The following is a 15258-nucleotide window of genomic DNA, read 5'->3' as shown; positions in this document are numbered from 1 at the left end:
GCCTAAATTTAGTGCCCCCCCTCTCTTTTTAACCCTTTGAGCCTGAAAACTACAGGGGAGAGCCTGGGGAGCTGTCTTCCAGCTGCACTGTGAAGAGAAAATGGCGCCAGTGTGCTGAGGGAGATAGCTCCGCCCCTTTTTCGTGGACTTTTCTCCCGTTTTTTTTTTTATTCTGGCAGGGGTATTTATCACATATATAGCCTCTGGGCCTATATATTGTGATGATTTTGCCAGACAAAGTGTTTATATTGCTGCTCAGGGTGCCCCCCCCCAGCGCCCTGCACCCATCAGTGACCGGAGTGTGAGGTGTGCATGAGGAGCAATGGCGCACAGCTGCAGTGCTGTGCGCTACCTTGGTGAAGACTGAAGTCTTCTGCCACCGATTTTCCGGAACACTTCTTGCTTCTGGCTCTGTAAGGGGGCCGGCGGCGCGGCTCCGGGACCGAACATCAATGGCCGGTTCCATGCGGTCGATCCCTCTGGAGCTAATGGTGTCCTGTAGCCTAAGAAGCCCAAGCTACCACCAGTTAGGTAGGTTCGCTTCTTCTCCCCTTAGTCCCTCGCTGCAGTGAGTCTGTTGCCAGCAGATCTCACTGTAAAATAAAAAACCTAAATATTCTTTCTTTCTAGGAGCTCAGGAGAGCCCCTAGTGTGCATCCAGCTCAGCCGGGCACAAGAATCTAACTGAGGTCTGGAGGAGGGTTTTAGTGGGAGGAGCCAGTGCACACCAGGTAGTCCTAAAGCTTGCTTTAGTTGTGCCCAGTCTCCTGCGGAGCCGCTAATCCCCATGGTCCTTACGGAGTCCCAGCATCCACTTAGGACGTCAGAGAAAAGACCAGCCTGTAGTTACTTATCCTGTGCGATGATTGCTGCAATGAGTGACACGGTAATGATGTCAGATACCCACCCAGCAAACACCCGGCCATGCCTGCGTTTTTCCAAACACTCCCAGAAAACGGTCAGTTGCCACCCAGAAACTCCCTCTTCCTGTCAATCTCCTTGCGTTCGGCTGTGCAATTGGAATCGACGCTAGAACCAGCGCAAAACCACGAAGGACTTCGTACCCGTACGACGCACGTGCACATTGCGGTGCATACGCAGGCGCAGATTAGCCATTTTTTTCACTGATCGCTACGCAGCGAACAACGGCAGCTAGCGATCAACTCGGAATGACCCCCATAGAGAGAGAGAAAACTAGGATGAGAACAGCGCCTTCTAGTGCAGTAAATCATGATTCACAAATAGAAACCTTCACCAGCTCCAAAACACCATCAAAATGAATAAGTACCATGTGAAGTGGATATATCCACTTTTTATTCGCTTGCGTTTTGGGTCACAAGGTGAGTCCAGCAATCTAACAGGTTGGTTCAGAGATATCCAGCAATAAAAGATCATGAATTTTCAGTCAGTGAGACCATTCAAAATGTGCAGGGAGTTGTATGCGGTCACAATGCCGGCTCCCCACTCGTCAGAGCGGATCCAGCGCTCACAGGGCCATGACTGGCGGCTATCTTTATGGAGTCCATGTACTAGGTCCCGGCTGTAATAATTATATCATCCACATCAATAAGAATGTTAATATATATTACAAAATTAAATTAAACCAGTTGAAACATCAGGGAAAAATAGAGCATTTGGAAGAGATATATTACAAAAAATGAAGATAGAAATATATATATTTATCCTTCAAGCCATTAGAAACCAGGGTATTCAATTCGAAAATCCAATACATTTCACGTCTGGATAGCTTGTTTTTACGATCCCCTCCCCTTGGTCCTGCTGTTCTAACTCTATAGCTTTAAACAAAAAGACAGTGAATATCTGATGCATGGAAAGTATTAAAATGTGTATATATATATATATATATATATATATTATATATACACACACACATACATATATATACGTATAAAATGGAACACACACATATACATCGAAAAATACACACACACACACACTTTCTTTTGGACCCTGAGGGAAGAAGATGCCACAGGAGCAGAAGGTCGTTGATGGAGATCTGGGAAGGGCACTTTTCATCATTATGCCCCGCCCCCCACAGGATAATGCTGTGATTCTCAGGCTTGTGGTAAGGGAGTGGACCCAATATGATGCCATTCTATGAGAATTATGGCTGCAGGACCACGGCTCAGTTCAACAACCACTTATATGGTTGAATATATGAACTTTGATCTGGGCACACAATTTGGGAGCAATTACAGACTTGCACTCAGCTCTGCATTGGCTCCATTGTTGTCTACTCTTATGGGATGTTCAAGAGACTCTCAGGACAGACAGCAGGTAATTCTCCCACTTGGTACGTGCAAGGTGGGAAGGGACGTGCCATCTTTACACAAAAAGTTATCAAACGCCACCCACCTAAGTAAGCATGAAGTGGACAGAGCAGTGATGAAGACACAATTAGGGTTTATACCCTGAACCCCTCCTTCACTGATGATGATAATGCTGTTATCAAGATGTTACAACATCTTTATTTCCCAGATACGTCATATTGAAGTTAGTAAGACTATCCATTGCTATGTTTCGTGTTTAAGGGTAGCATCGTTGGTGTGGTGTAGGTAACATTTCTTCCTCACACCACTGAGGTCTTGGTTTCAATGTCCACACAGGTCCAGTATAGAGTTTGTATGTTTTCCTGTGTTTGCGTAGGTTTCCTCCAGTTTCGTCCCATAATCCAAAAACATATTGGTAGGTTAATTGTTTCTCCCATGGGCAGCGTTACACGGCTTGCTCACGAGTTAAAAGCCCCAAGCATCTTTTTGTGCTAATCCCTGAAGGAAAAACTGCAAATATTGTAATATTGTTTACAGATACATTTTGTGATCAATGTCTACAGTATAAAATATACTTCACAATATTAGATGGCACTACTGTCTTTGTGACCAATAACAGACACCCACGCAAGCGAAGCCGCAGGCAAACACTAGTGTAAAAATAGGTTAATGGGAAGTGCTTGCAAAAATTTAGTTGAAGTTCCTTATGGTGCAAAGTTGAAGATAAATATTTTGGTATGTTTTGCTGGGACACCAGATGTTTGGAAGTGGTGTTCTAGCTCCTCTAGATTGATAAATGGTTCAGGAAAAAAAACACATAAAAAAAATATTATTGTTGCGAAAGTGGCAATAAAATAAGATAGCTAATGAGCTAAAAATGTGATTATTTTTTTTTTTTAAAGTTAGTCTTGTTCATGATCAGTATCAATGACTTATCTATGAGTGAAGGGTGTGCTGTGCACACAGGCTCTGGGTCCAGGGATGCTCATACCGCACAGCCTGCACCAATGTATAGTTATACTAACCAATCTGCCATCCTCGGAGTCTTGTGTCGGCCAGCGGGCCATTGCAGGGAAAATGGCACAGCTGTCATTATTCTGATGATTTGCACATGCGCAGCAGAGAAGTCCTCGAGAACAGTGCATGTACACCACTCTGTCACTGCTTCTCTGCATAGAGCTGCAGTTAATGGATGACATGCACATCCACATAGTGCAGGAAGAGGCTGGGGGCTGCCCACCATCTCCTGGAGCACCGGCAAGTCCTCTGCACAAAACCTGAATGAAAATGGCCCTTAGTAGAAATGTTTTTAATATCTAACAAATGAAAAATTGTTTGTCAATGGCCCTGGGATGATGGGCACAATATGAGCCAATGACAGTGTTCCACATTCCACGCAACCTCACCTGGAAATGTTTACGCTTGGCAAATTGATATAAATATGATCCGGAGGTGATTCAGATTATGGACCTAAATCAGTAAGGATAGCAAATTCTGCAAATTAGCAGAATTTGCTATCCTTTTCCTAGTATGCTGAGGGCCACCCATCGCTGGGCAAGGCCGCCCAGCATGCTGACGGCCGCCTCCCCCCCTTCAATAAGCAGAAATTGCGATCACATCGCAAATTCTGCTTGTTAGCAGAAGCAGAGGATGGCTCCTGCCGCCATGTTCTTGATCGCGGCGGCTGCGTGTGATGTCATGCAGCCGCCGCGATCATGCCCCTGACATGCCCCCCGTTTGGCCGCCTCCAGCCCCCGTTCGCACTGCCCCCACAATGCTTCCGAGCATAGAGCAGAGAACCATGAGTGTCCGGGGGGAGCTGCTGGCTGTACATGCTTAGCCACAGCAGCTCCCTCCGTACTCACACACACTGCCGTTCATCTGCTCCCGCCTCCTAGTCCCAGCCCCTGGTATGTATAAAATATACAGTACTGTATGTACTGTATATGAAGTTTGTGTGTGTATGTATGTATGTATGTATATGTGTGTGTGTGTGTGTGTATGTATGTATGTATGTATGTATGTGTGTGTGTGTTAGTTTGTGTGTATGCATGTATGTGTGCCATACTTACCTACTCTCCCGGAAGCTGCGGGAGGCTCCCGTTTTTTGGGGTAGCCCCCCGCACTCCCGGAAAAGTGGGCAGGTCTCCCGCATCCTGCTTGCACCCTAGTGATGCGAGCAGGATGGAGAGATAACCTCCCGCATTCGCGGGTCCGTCGGGTGGAGAAGGGGTTAAAATGACGCAAATCGCGTCATTTTAGCCCCGCCCCCTTCCCGCGGACCCGCGAATCGCGGCATTTCCCGATGCGGGGGGGGCTTAGTGATGTCACAGTCCGGCCCCGCCCCCCGAAGACACCTGCAGCGTCTCCTCTCCGGGCTTCTCCCGGAGAGGAGAAATACAATGTAGGTAAGTATGATGTGTGTTTGTATGTATAAATTAATATGTGTGCTCTATGTAAGTATATATACTCAGTAAATATATATATATATATATATATATATATTCTATATGCACACACTACATGTGGAAACCCCCCTGACTAAATCCTGCGTTTGCCCCAGGTTTGCAGCGCCGAAAAACTGAAGCAGTGCCAACAAAGAAAAAGCTATAGAACCAAAGCTGCACATACTGTCATAATATCAGTAATGGGGAAATGATCATACAGCAGGGAAGAGGGACCTGTTACAGAGAGTTTACAATCTCTTATTCATATATACAGGGGTGACACAGAGGGAGGAGCATGGAGCAGTGAGCTAGGATGAGTTCTGGACAACTTAATAAAGAAGAGGGTTTTGAAAGCCAGAAATAAAGAGGAAAAGAACAGCAGCGCTCGTGAGAACAGAACAATTTGAATGGAGAGCTGAATTATAATGAATATAATATAATAATATAATAGTATTTAATAAATTCAATATTGAATCAACAGACAAATGTAAACATCAATAAAACATATAATAAAAATTACATGTAAATGCACTGAGTTCCCATAGCTGAGTATATATATAGAACTTGTAACACTTGTCATGTGCCAATCCTTAGAATTGAAAACTGTGATGATAAATTGATAGGCACCAACTTCCTCACTGAGAAGCTGGACTGATTGGTGTCCACTGGAAACTGTAGCAAGTTATTATTATTATTATTATTATTATTATTATTATATGTTTTATTGTGTGTTTTATTGATGTTTACATTTGTCTGTTGATTCAATATTGAATTTATTAAACAACCACGTTTGTGAAAACCAAAAAGCACAAAGAGAGAACCAGACTTCCAAATGGAAACTGCCCTCTTCACATAGATACGGAGAGCCCGTACCACGTCCAAAGACCGCTCTTTGGTTGACAATTCAAGAGAGATGAAGGCCGGAACCACAATCTCTTTGTTAAGGTGGAAAGAAGGCACCACCTTAGGTAGATATCCAGGGCGTGTCCGATGGACTGCCCGGTCACGGTGAAAAATCAGATAGGGAGACCGACAGGATAAGTCTGAAACCCGTCTAGCAGAAGCAATAGCCAGCAGAAACAAAACCTTAAGAGTGAGCCACTTAAGGTCCGCAGACTCAAGAGTTTCAAACGGAGACTCTTGCAAGGCCTCCAGAACCACCGACAAATCCCAAGGAGCCACAGGCGGGACATAAGGAGGTTGAATCCGTAACACACCCTGGCCCTCATTCCGAGTTGTTCGCTCGGTAAAAATCTTCGCATCGCAGCGATTTTCCGCTTAATGCGCATGCGCAATGTCCGCACTGCGACTGCGCCAAGTAAATTTGCTATGCACTTAGGAATTTTACTCACGGCATTTTCATCGTTCTGGTGATCGTAATGTGATTGACAGGAAATGGGTGTTACTGGGCTGAAACAGGCCGTTTTATGGGCGTGTGGGAAAAAACGCTACCGTTTCCGTAAAAAACGCGGGAGTGGCTGGAGAAACGGAGGAGTGTCTGGGCGAATGCTGGGTGTGTTTGTGACGTCAAACCAGGAACGACAAGCACTGAACTGATCGCAGATGCCGAGTAAGTCTGGAGCTACTCAGAAACTGCTACGAGGTGTGTAATCGCAATATTGCGAATACATCGGTCGCAATTTTAAGATGCTATGATTCACTCCCAGTAGGCGGCGGCTTAGCATGAGCAAATCTGCTAAAATCCGCTTGCGAGCGAACAACTCGGAATGACCTCCCCTGAGTGAATGTATAAACATCAGGCAGAGTCGCAATTTTTCTCTGAAACCACACCGACAAGGCAGAAATATGAACCTTGATGAAGGCCAGACAAAGGCCCAAGTCTAGGCCCCATTGTAGGAAGGCCAAGAGTTTTGCGTACTAAACTTGTAAGCGTCAGGATTGTTAGCTGTGCACCAAGCAAAGTAAGAATTCCAGACCCTATGATAAATCCGAGCAGAAGCTGGTTTATGGGCCTTAAACATGGTTTGAATGATCACCTCCGAAAATCCTTTGGCCCTCAGAACGGAAGCTTCAAGGGCCATGCTGTCAAAGCCAGCCGGGCCAAATCCTGGTATACACAAGGGCCCTGAACGAAGAGGTCTGGGCGTTGTGGAAGTAGAAGAGGACGCTCTATTGAGAGACCCTGTAGGTCTGAGAACCAATGCTGTCTGGGCCATGCTGGAGCAATCAGAAGCAGGATTCCTCCTTCTTGCTTGAACTTCCTTATCACCCTGGGCAGAAGTGACACCGGAGTGAACACGTACGGCAGCTGAAAGTTCCATGGAATTGCCAGTGCATCCACGAATGCTGCTTGAGGATCCCTTGTACTTGCTCCGAAGACCGGAACCTTGTGATTGTGTCGAGACGCCATCAGGTCTACATCTGGTAGGCCCCACTTGTCCACTAGGAGTTGAAATACTTCTGGATGGAGGCTCCACTCTCCGGCGTGTACATCCTGACGACTGAGGAATTCCGCTTCCCAGTTGAGGACCCCCGGAATGAACACTGCCGATATGGCTGGTAGATGGCGTTCCGCCCACTGAAGAATCTTTGACACTTCCCTCATTGCCATGCGGCTTTGAGTGCCGCCTTGATGATTTATGTACGCCACCATGGTGGCATTGTCCGACTGTACTTGAACAGGCCTGTTCTGTTTCAGATGCTGGGCCAGGTTCAGAGCATTGAACACTGCCCGCAATTCCAGAATGTTTATTGGGAGGAGAGAGTACTCCTTGGTCCACCAACTCTGAAGGGAGTGTTGCTCCAACACCGCGCCCCAACCCCCAGACTGGAATCAGTCATCAGAAGGACCCAGTTTGAGATCCAGAAGGGACGACCCCTGCTCAATCGTTGGTCCTGGAGCCACCAGTTCAGTGACAGATGAACCTCCGGAGACAATGAGATCATGTAAGACCTGATCCGGTGAGGCAGGCCATCCCACTTGGCAAGAACCAGCTTCTGCAGAGGACAGGAATGATATTGAGCGTACTCCACCATGTCGAAAGCCGACACCATGAGGCCTAGTACTTGCATTGCCGAGTGAATCGACACTCGCGGACGAGAGAGGAAGCATCAAATTCTGTCCTGAAGGTTCAGGACCTTCTCCTGAGACAAGAACAACCGCTGATTGTGAGTGTCCAACAATGCCCCCAGGTGAACCATGCTCTGAGCAGGGACCAAGGAAGATTTCTTCCAGTTGATGAGCCACCCGTGGGCTTGCAGAAACTGGACCATCAGATACAGATTACGGAGGAGAATTTCTGGGGAATTCGCCAGGATCAGCAAGTCGTCCAGATACGGTAGGATTCTGACACCCTGATGGTGGAATAAGGCCCTCATTACTGCCATGACCTTCATGAAGACTCGCGGAGCTGTGGTCAAACCAAAAGGTAAAGCCCGAAATTGATAATGGAGATTGCCAATAGCAAACCGCAGGTACTGCTGATGCGACATGGCAATAGGAATATGAAGATAAGCATCCTGCATGTCCAGAGATAACATATAGTCCCCAGGCTCCAAAGCTAGAATAATAGAGCGAAGAGTTTCCATCCAAAACTTGGAGACTCTCACCAATTTGTTCAAGGACTTGGTGTTGAGAATGGAGTGGGAGTAACCATTCGGTTTTGGGACTAGGAACATCGGTGAATAGTACTCCTTGCCTCTCTGAGCCAGAGGCACCGGTACTACCACTCCTGTGTCCAGGGGGGATTGTACCACCAAATTAAGAGTTTTTGCCTTCACCTGAACCAAAGGGATGTCTGTCAGGCAAAATCGATGAGGGGGACGATTCTTGAAGGACATTGCATATCTGTGAGTGACGACTTCCCGCACCCAGGTGTCTGAAGTGGTCTTCAACCATTCCTGGGTAAACCTTAGAAGTCGGCCTCCCACCCTGGGATACCCCAGGGGGAGGCCCACCCCGTCATGCAGCAGGCTTGTCTGATTTCGAAGCAGGCTGATGGGCAGCCCAGGCACGTTTAGGTTTGGGCTTAGCGGTTTTGGAAGTGCGAACCTGTTTCGGGTACGCCTGACCTTTTACTTTACCTGGAGGATGAAAGGAACAAAGGGAAGTACTCAACCTTCGGGACCGAAGGAGCAGTACTAGGTAGACATGCCGCCTTAGCAGAAGCTAAGTCAGCCACAATCTTGTTGAGATCCTCATCAAACAGAATGTCTCCCTTAAAAGGGAGCACCTCCAGGGTTGTCTTAGAGTCCAGATCCACAGACCAGGACCGTAACCAGAGAATCCGACAAGCTAAAATGGATGTAGTAGAAGCCTTGGCCGCCAAATACCGGCATCAGAAGCCGCCTCCTCTCTGCTTCCACCTCCTGTGCCCATGCTTCAATAGCTTCTGCAGCCCAAGTATCTGCAATAATGGGTCGATGCACAGCTCCTGCGAGGGTGTAAATAGCTTTCAAGCAACCCTCCACGTGCCTATCTGTCGGTACCTTCAGAGAGGTGAAGGTAGTTACAGGTAGAGCAGAGGACACCACCAGCCGCGCCACTTGCGGATCCACCGGCGGGGGTGTTTCCCAATTCTTACTTAGCTCCGCAGCGAGGGGATAGCGAGCCAGCATCTTCTTGTGAGGTATGAATTTCTTTCCTGGATTTTCCCAGGATTCCTGACGTATGTCAACTAAATGGTCAGAATGAGGCAAAACTTGTTTAACAACCTTTTGACGTTTAAACCTATCCGGTTTCTTAGAGGTAACAACAGGTTCTGGGTCATCATCAATTTGAATAATCAGCCTGATAGCCTCCAATAAGTCAGGAACACCCACCTGCGAAACAGATTCCCCATCAGAAGCATCTGGGTCAGTGTCTGAGGGGTCAGTATATATGCCATTCTTCATCAGACGAAGTGTCTGGAACATGGGTGGATTGTGAGGAAGTAGTGGCCCGCTTAGAGGACCCCTTGGTCTTAGGCGGGCGAGGGTTAGGTTTTTGTCTGTTCAGTGAGTGATTCAATTGCTGTAACTGAGTGGACAGGAGATCTGCCCATGGTGGATTAACCGCAGGGACAATATGTGGCTGTACCGGCACCTGAGGTCCCATAGGGGGCGTAAGTCTAGTTACCAGCATATTTAGTAGAGAGGAAAAAGTAGCCCAAGGTGGGTCATTATGGACCCCCGTTGCTACGGCCCTACTGGGGGGCATGGAGCCCCCAGAAACTGAACCCTCTGCTGCTATGTTTTGCTCCAATGTGTCTGCAGCGTCCCCACCACACAGTGTGGGATCAGCCGCAGAACCGCCGCCCCTTTAAGCTGACATAATATGAAAGCGTGAACCACGGGCAACACAGTACAATGGCCCTTATTCCGAGTTGTTCGCTCGCAAGCTGCTTTTAGCAACATTGCACACGCTAAGCCGCCGCCTACTGGGAGTGAATCTTAGCTTATCAAAATTGCGAACGAAAGATTCGCAATATTGCGAAAAGACTTCTCTGTGCAGTTTCTGAGTAGCTCGAGACTTACTCTTCCAGTGCGATCAGTTCAGTGCTTGTCGTTCCTGGTTTGACGTCACAAACACACCCAGCGTTCGCCCAGACACTCCTCCGTTTCTCCGGCCACTCCCGCGTTTTTCCCAGAAACAGTAGCGTTTTTTCACACACTCCCATAAAACGGCCAGTTTCCGCCCAGAAACACCCACTTCCTGTCAATTACATTATGATCACCAGAACGAAGAAAAAACCTCGTAATGCCGTGAGTAAAATACCTAACTGCATAGCAAATTTACTTGGCGCAGTCGCACTGCGAACATTGCGCATGCGCATTAGCGACTAATCGCTCCGTTGCGAGAAAAAAATAACGAGCGAACAACTCGGAATGACCACCAATATCAGCAGTATAATACCTAATCAAGAACCCCCTGTGATAGCACAAACAGAGGATTCAAGAGGTATATGGTGACTGAAAATCACAGAGAAAAATGCACAATAAGTATGTCCTGTGAAATACCTATATCAAATAACCCTGATGCACTCAGCCCCCCTCAGAGTACAGAATATAGAGATAGCAATCTGAGTGAGATACACGAAATAGAAATCACGCAGCAGCTATATGCACACACACATAGTCACATGTACAATGCAGAAATTATGACAAGCAATAAAACTGCACTGGACTAGCAATACTAAGTAATACTAAGTAAAGCTATACAGATCAATAGATATATCAATGCACAGTAAAGACTGAATGTATAACACAGGGTACTTGTACTACATAACCCTGAAGTAATGTACTGTTTCTTAACTAACACTGTCAACAGACATGTAGAATACTCAAGTGTCCTGTAAAATGCACAGCGCGGACATGCAGGCGGCTTTACAGAGGAGGTTTTTCCCAAACAGTCCCAGGATCAGCTCAGCATGCAGTAATGGCGTCCAAATGCTGACAAGGAGTGAGGAAGAGAGAGAGAGATGCAGCTCCAGGGCGGGAACATTTACTCTAAATGGTGCCCTGGGGCTGGGGGAGGGGCTACAGGTCAGAGCCTTATCCCCTGCGGGACTTCACCACCGACCTGTGCCCCTGCCCTGGTGGTCTAGTGGGGTCCCTGTACTACCACCGTGTCCACGCCAGCGGGTGCGGCCCGCCTTGCCCGATCGCGATTTCCAGGGAGTACCGCCTGGGGAACCGTCTTATCTCCTCCCTGAGTGCGGCCACGTGATCCCGGAGAGCTGCGGCTGGTGTGTGTGCCTGATGTAGAGAATCGGAACCTCCGCTGTAAGTACCTGGCAACCAGGGACACGGGAGTACACAGCGCCGCTGGGGGAGGTGATGGAGCTGCAGCAGGAGATGTCAGACTGACATCTATAGCACATATAGTGCCTCTGCTGAAGCCCTTTAAGTCTTCAATGTTCACTTTTTTAAAGCTCTTTCAGGGCTGCCTGTTAGCTGCCTGCACTGCAGACACCAACTTACAAACTGAGCTCCTGTGCATGGAGGCGGGGTTATAGAGGAGGCGGCGCTGAGCATCTTGGGAACAGTCAAAGCTTTAGCCTGTTGGTGCCTCGGATCAAGATCCTACTCTACACCCCGATGTTATTCCCTGTGGAACCCAGTGTACCCCGCTGCAGAAACATTAACTGTTTGGGGTTGTGAGGTCCAAGTTTGAGAACCACTGGTATAATAGCCATAGGAGGGGAAGTAATGTCATAATGAAACACTGCATAATGAGAGGAGACTGGGCATTAATGGTGACAGGGGTTGACTAATGTATATTATTATAGTAGGTATTACTAGTCTTTTAAGGTACAATCCTTTCCTGGGCTCTCTACACCTATAAAACATACACATGTGGACATTTAATGATGATATCTAGTGTTATGTCATGGCAGATTGGTGTATTGTTATATTTTTACATAAAGAATTTCAAACACATACCTCTTCACCTGCCCTACAGGAAAGTGTTTTACACAACTGACCTAATCAGTGAACTTGGCTTCTCCTTGAATACAGCCTTTGTGAAGTGAGCTAGGGAGCTGGAATTGATCTCCGATATTAGGACTGTCCCAGAAAGAGGCTGTGTGCTGAAATTAAGAAGATCACCACTTAATCACTTACTGATGATTTTTTTTATTTTCACCAAATAATTACCGGTATATGAAATTGTTTTTTTTTTTTAATAACGTTTAAAAGCATTTGTAATTATATATTTAAATCATTTATTTAAAAAATATATTTAACTAGGAAGTGTTTTGCAAATCCCCCCATCAAAAATAGCCCTCCAGTAGAAAAAGATCCCCAGAATTATCAAGCCCCACCACCTAGTGGTAATAGATCCCAGTGTCCCAGCCACCAGACTACCCCGTGTCTATGGCCCCACTGATTAGTGCCCTCCTCCCTCCCCATGTGTCACTATACATTTCATGTATTATTTTAAATATATCCACTCTTCTCCCAGTTAAAAAAAACAACAACTTTTTATTGGGCAGCAATCCCAACCCCTACACACCCCCAGTGCCAAGTGATGACCCCCATTACTCTCCACCCCAACATAGTTCCGCCCCCTCACCTTATAGCAGAGCATGATCATCAGTCCCCCTGCTGCAGCTGATCTCTGCACATGCAGAATTGTGCTAGGTGATGGACGATGGCAACCCTCCTCACACTTTTAGTTTAGGCGCATACGCTCCAGTATGCCACTCGTATAGCATTCTTGGGTGAGATTGTGGGAGTGATGTCGCCAGGGACAGACCGCAACATCACTCCCAGGGGGCTGCATCAGGAGGAGGAAATCCATTCTGCACCTGTGCAGAACAGATTTCTTCCATAACAGGCAGGGAAGCAGTAGAGAGTGCTGGACATAGCGGGTCATTCCGAGTTGATCGCACGCTAGCTGTTTTTAGCAGCCATGCAAACGCATAGTCGCCGCCCACAGGGGAGTGTATTTTCGCTTTGCAAGCGTGTGAACGCCTGTGCAGCCGAGCTCTGCAAAAACATTTCGTGCAGTTTCAGAGTAGGTCTGAATTTACTCAGCCCTTGCGATTGCTCACTCCAGTCTTTTTGGTGCTGGAATTGATGCCATACACCCGCCATCCAAACGCCCGGACACTCCTGCGTTTTCCCTACCACTCCCAGAAAACGGTCAGTTGACACCCATAAACGCCCTCTTTCTGTCAATCTTCTTGCGATCGGCTGTGCGATTGAATTCTTTGTTAAATCCATAGCTCAGCAACGATCCGCATTGTAACCGTATGACGCGCGTGTGCGCATTGTGGTGCATACGCATGCGCAGTAGAGACCTGATCACAGCGAAAATCGGCAGCGAGTGATCAACTCGGAATGACTCCCATAATGGGATACAATCAGGTCAGGTAACGCACTCCTGGCTGCAGTCATATCTCATAGGTTAGTGCCCGGCAAGTGGTTAAAGTGAAATTTCCTGCATTAGCAAGTATTCTCTTCGAGTATGAGCTGGTTTATCCATGCCCCCTAATTTCCAATCTATGCACTCACTGTAACTTGCTATTGTCTCAGCTCTGAAGACCCTGCAGATAGGAGTCAAAAGCTGCCAATAGGGATTTAGCACTTGAATTGTCACCAATGGCAAATAAGCTACGATAAGATAAGAGGTCTCTTTCCATACTTCTATGTATGCTAAGGATGCCTAATGGGGTGTCATTCAATTTTCAGTAAGTATTGTGTGTACTGACTGTTATAAATGGTAAGGGGTGTAGGTGTATTGGATGTTATACAGGTAGGAAGGATTGTGTGTGTGGTGGATGTTGTACTGGGGACAGTGTAATGTGGCATACGCTGAACAGGCTGACACTGTCATGTGGTATAATACAAGCTGGGGGGGCACTGTTATGTGACATAATATGAACTGGAGGCACTGTGATATAGCATACTATGAATTGGAGGCACTATAGTATGGCATAGTATGAACTGACAGCACTGTAATGTGATATCATATGTACTGGACCACTGTAATATAGCACAGTATGAACTGGAGAAACTATAGTGTGGCATAATCTAAGTGGATGCACTGTAATGTGACATACTATAAACTGTAGGGCACTTTAATGTTTCACAATATGAACTGGAAGCACTATAGTGTGTCATAACATGAACTTGGTTATTGTAATGTAGCACAATGTGATCTGGGGCATTATAATATGGTATACTGTAATATGAACTGGGGGCACTGTAATGTTGCATATTGTGCACTGGTGCACTACAATAAGCTATAATGTGAACTGGGGGCACTATAAGGTGGCATAATATAAAACAGAGCACAGTGATATAATGAGATCTAGGGCACTACTGTGGGGCATGAAATGAACAGACGCTGTTTTGAGAGGTGTCTCTCTTGAAGAATTCGGGTGGGAGCCCCTTCAAAATGTTGCTTTGAGGCCCGCAAAGTTCTGGCTATGCCCCTGCTATCAGGGAATGGGGAACTGAATGGAGAACTACTCTGTCACACAGCAAGCTTTCAAAACCTCTTATCACACCCGGCACTGCTGGTTTATCAGCTGGCATATGTCCACTGGCTAGTTTCACCATAGTGCACCTATTAACACAGCCTAAGGCCTGTATGATGTAATTATCTAAAAGTGGCACTTACTTTGATCAGCTGACTATTTGCAACCAATCACAGAGGGTTCCGTGTGATCTATGCATCCAATGCTGTTCCAGAGTGCCCTATTTGAACTTCTCAGATGCACCTGCTCATTGTCAGTACAACCTGTCTACATTAGTTCCTGGTTCCAGAGTCAGCAGCTTTTTTCTCTGACTACTGCATTTTTTATTAGTGATCCCCCGCAAGACTTTTGATACCACTTCCTGTACCATTTGTTCCATGGACTCATATATCTATGTATTTTGTTACAGACTTGCCATGTTCTAATCATTGCAATACTATTTGGGATGTAGTTTTAAAAAATGACCTACTTCATTCCACTGAAAGAACTGCCCTCAGCTTCTGTGTTAGCTCAAATCTTTGTTAAATAGATCTTTCATTTACATGGGTGTCCAGAAGAAACTATTTTGGGCCGTAAAGTCCAAATTGTGGCTAA

The sequence above is a fragment of the Pseudophryne corroboree genome, chromosome 10 (genome assembly GCF_028390025.1).
Source record: "Pseudophryne corroboree isolate aPseCor3 chromosome 10, aPseCor3.hap2, whole genome shotgun sequence".
Classification (NCBI taxonomy): domain Eukaryota; kingdom Metazoa; phylum Chordata; class Amphibia; order Anura; family Myobatrachidae; genus Pseudophryne; species Pseudophryne corroboree.
Note: the sequence above shows the minus strand (reverse complement) of the source record.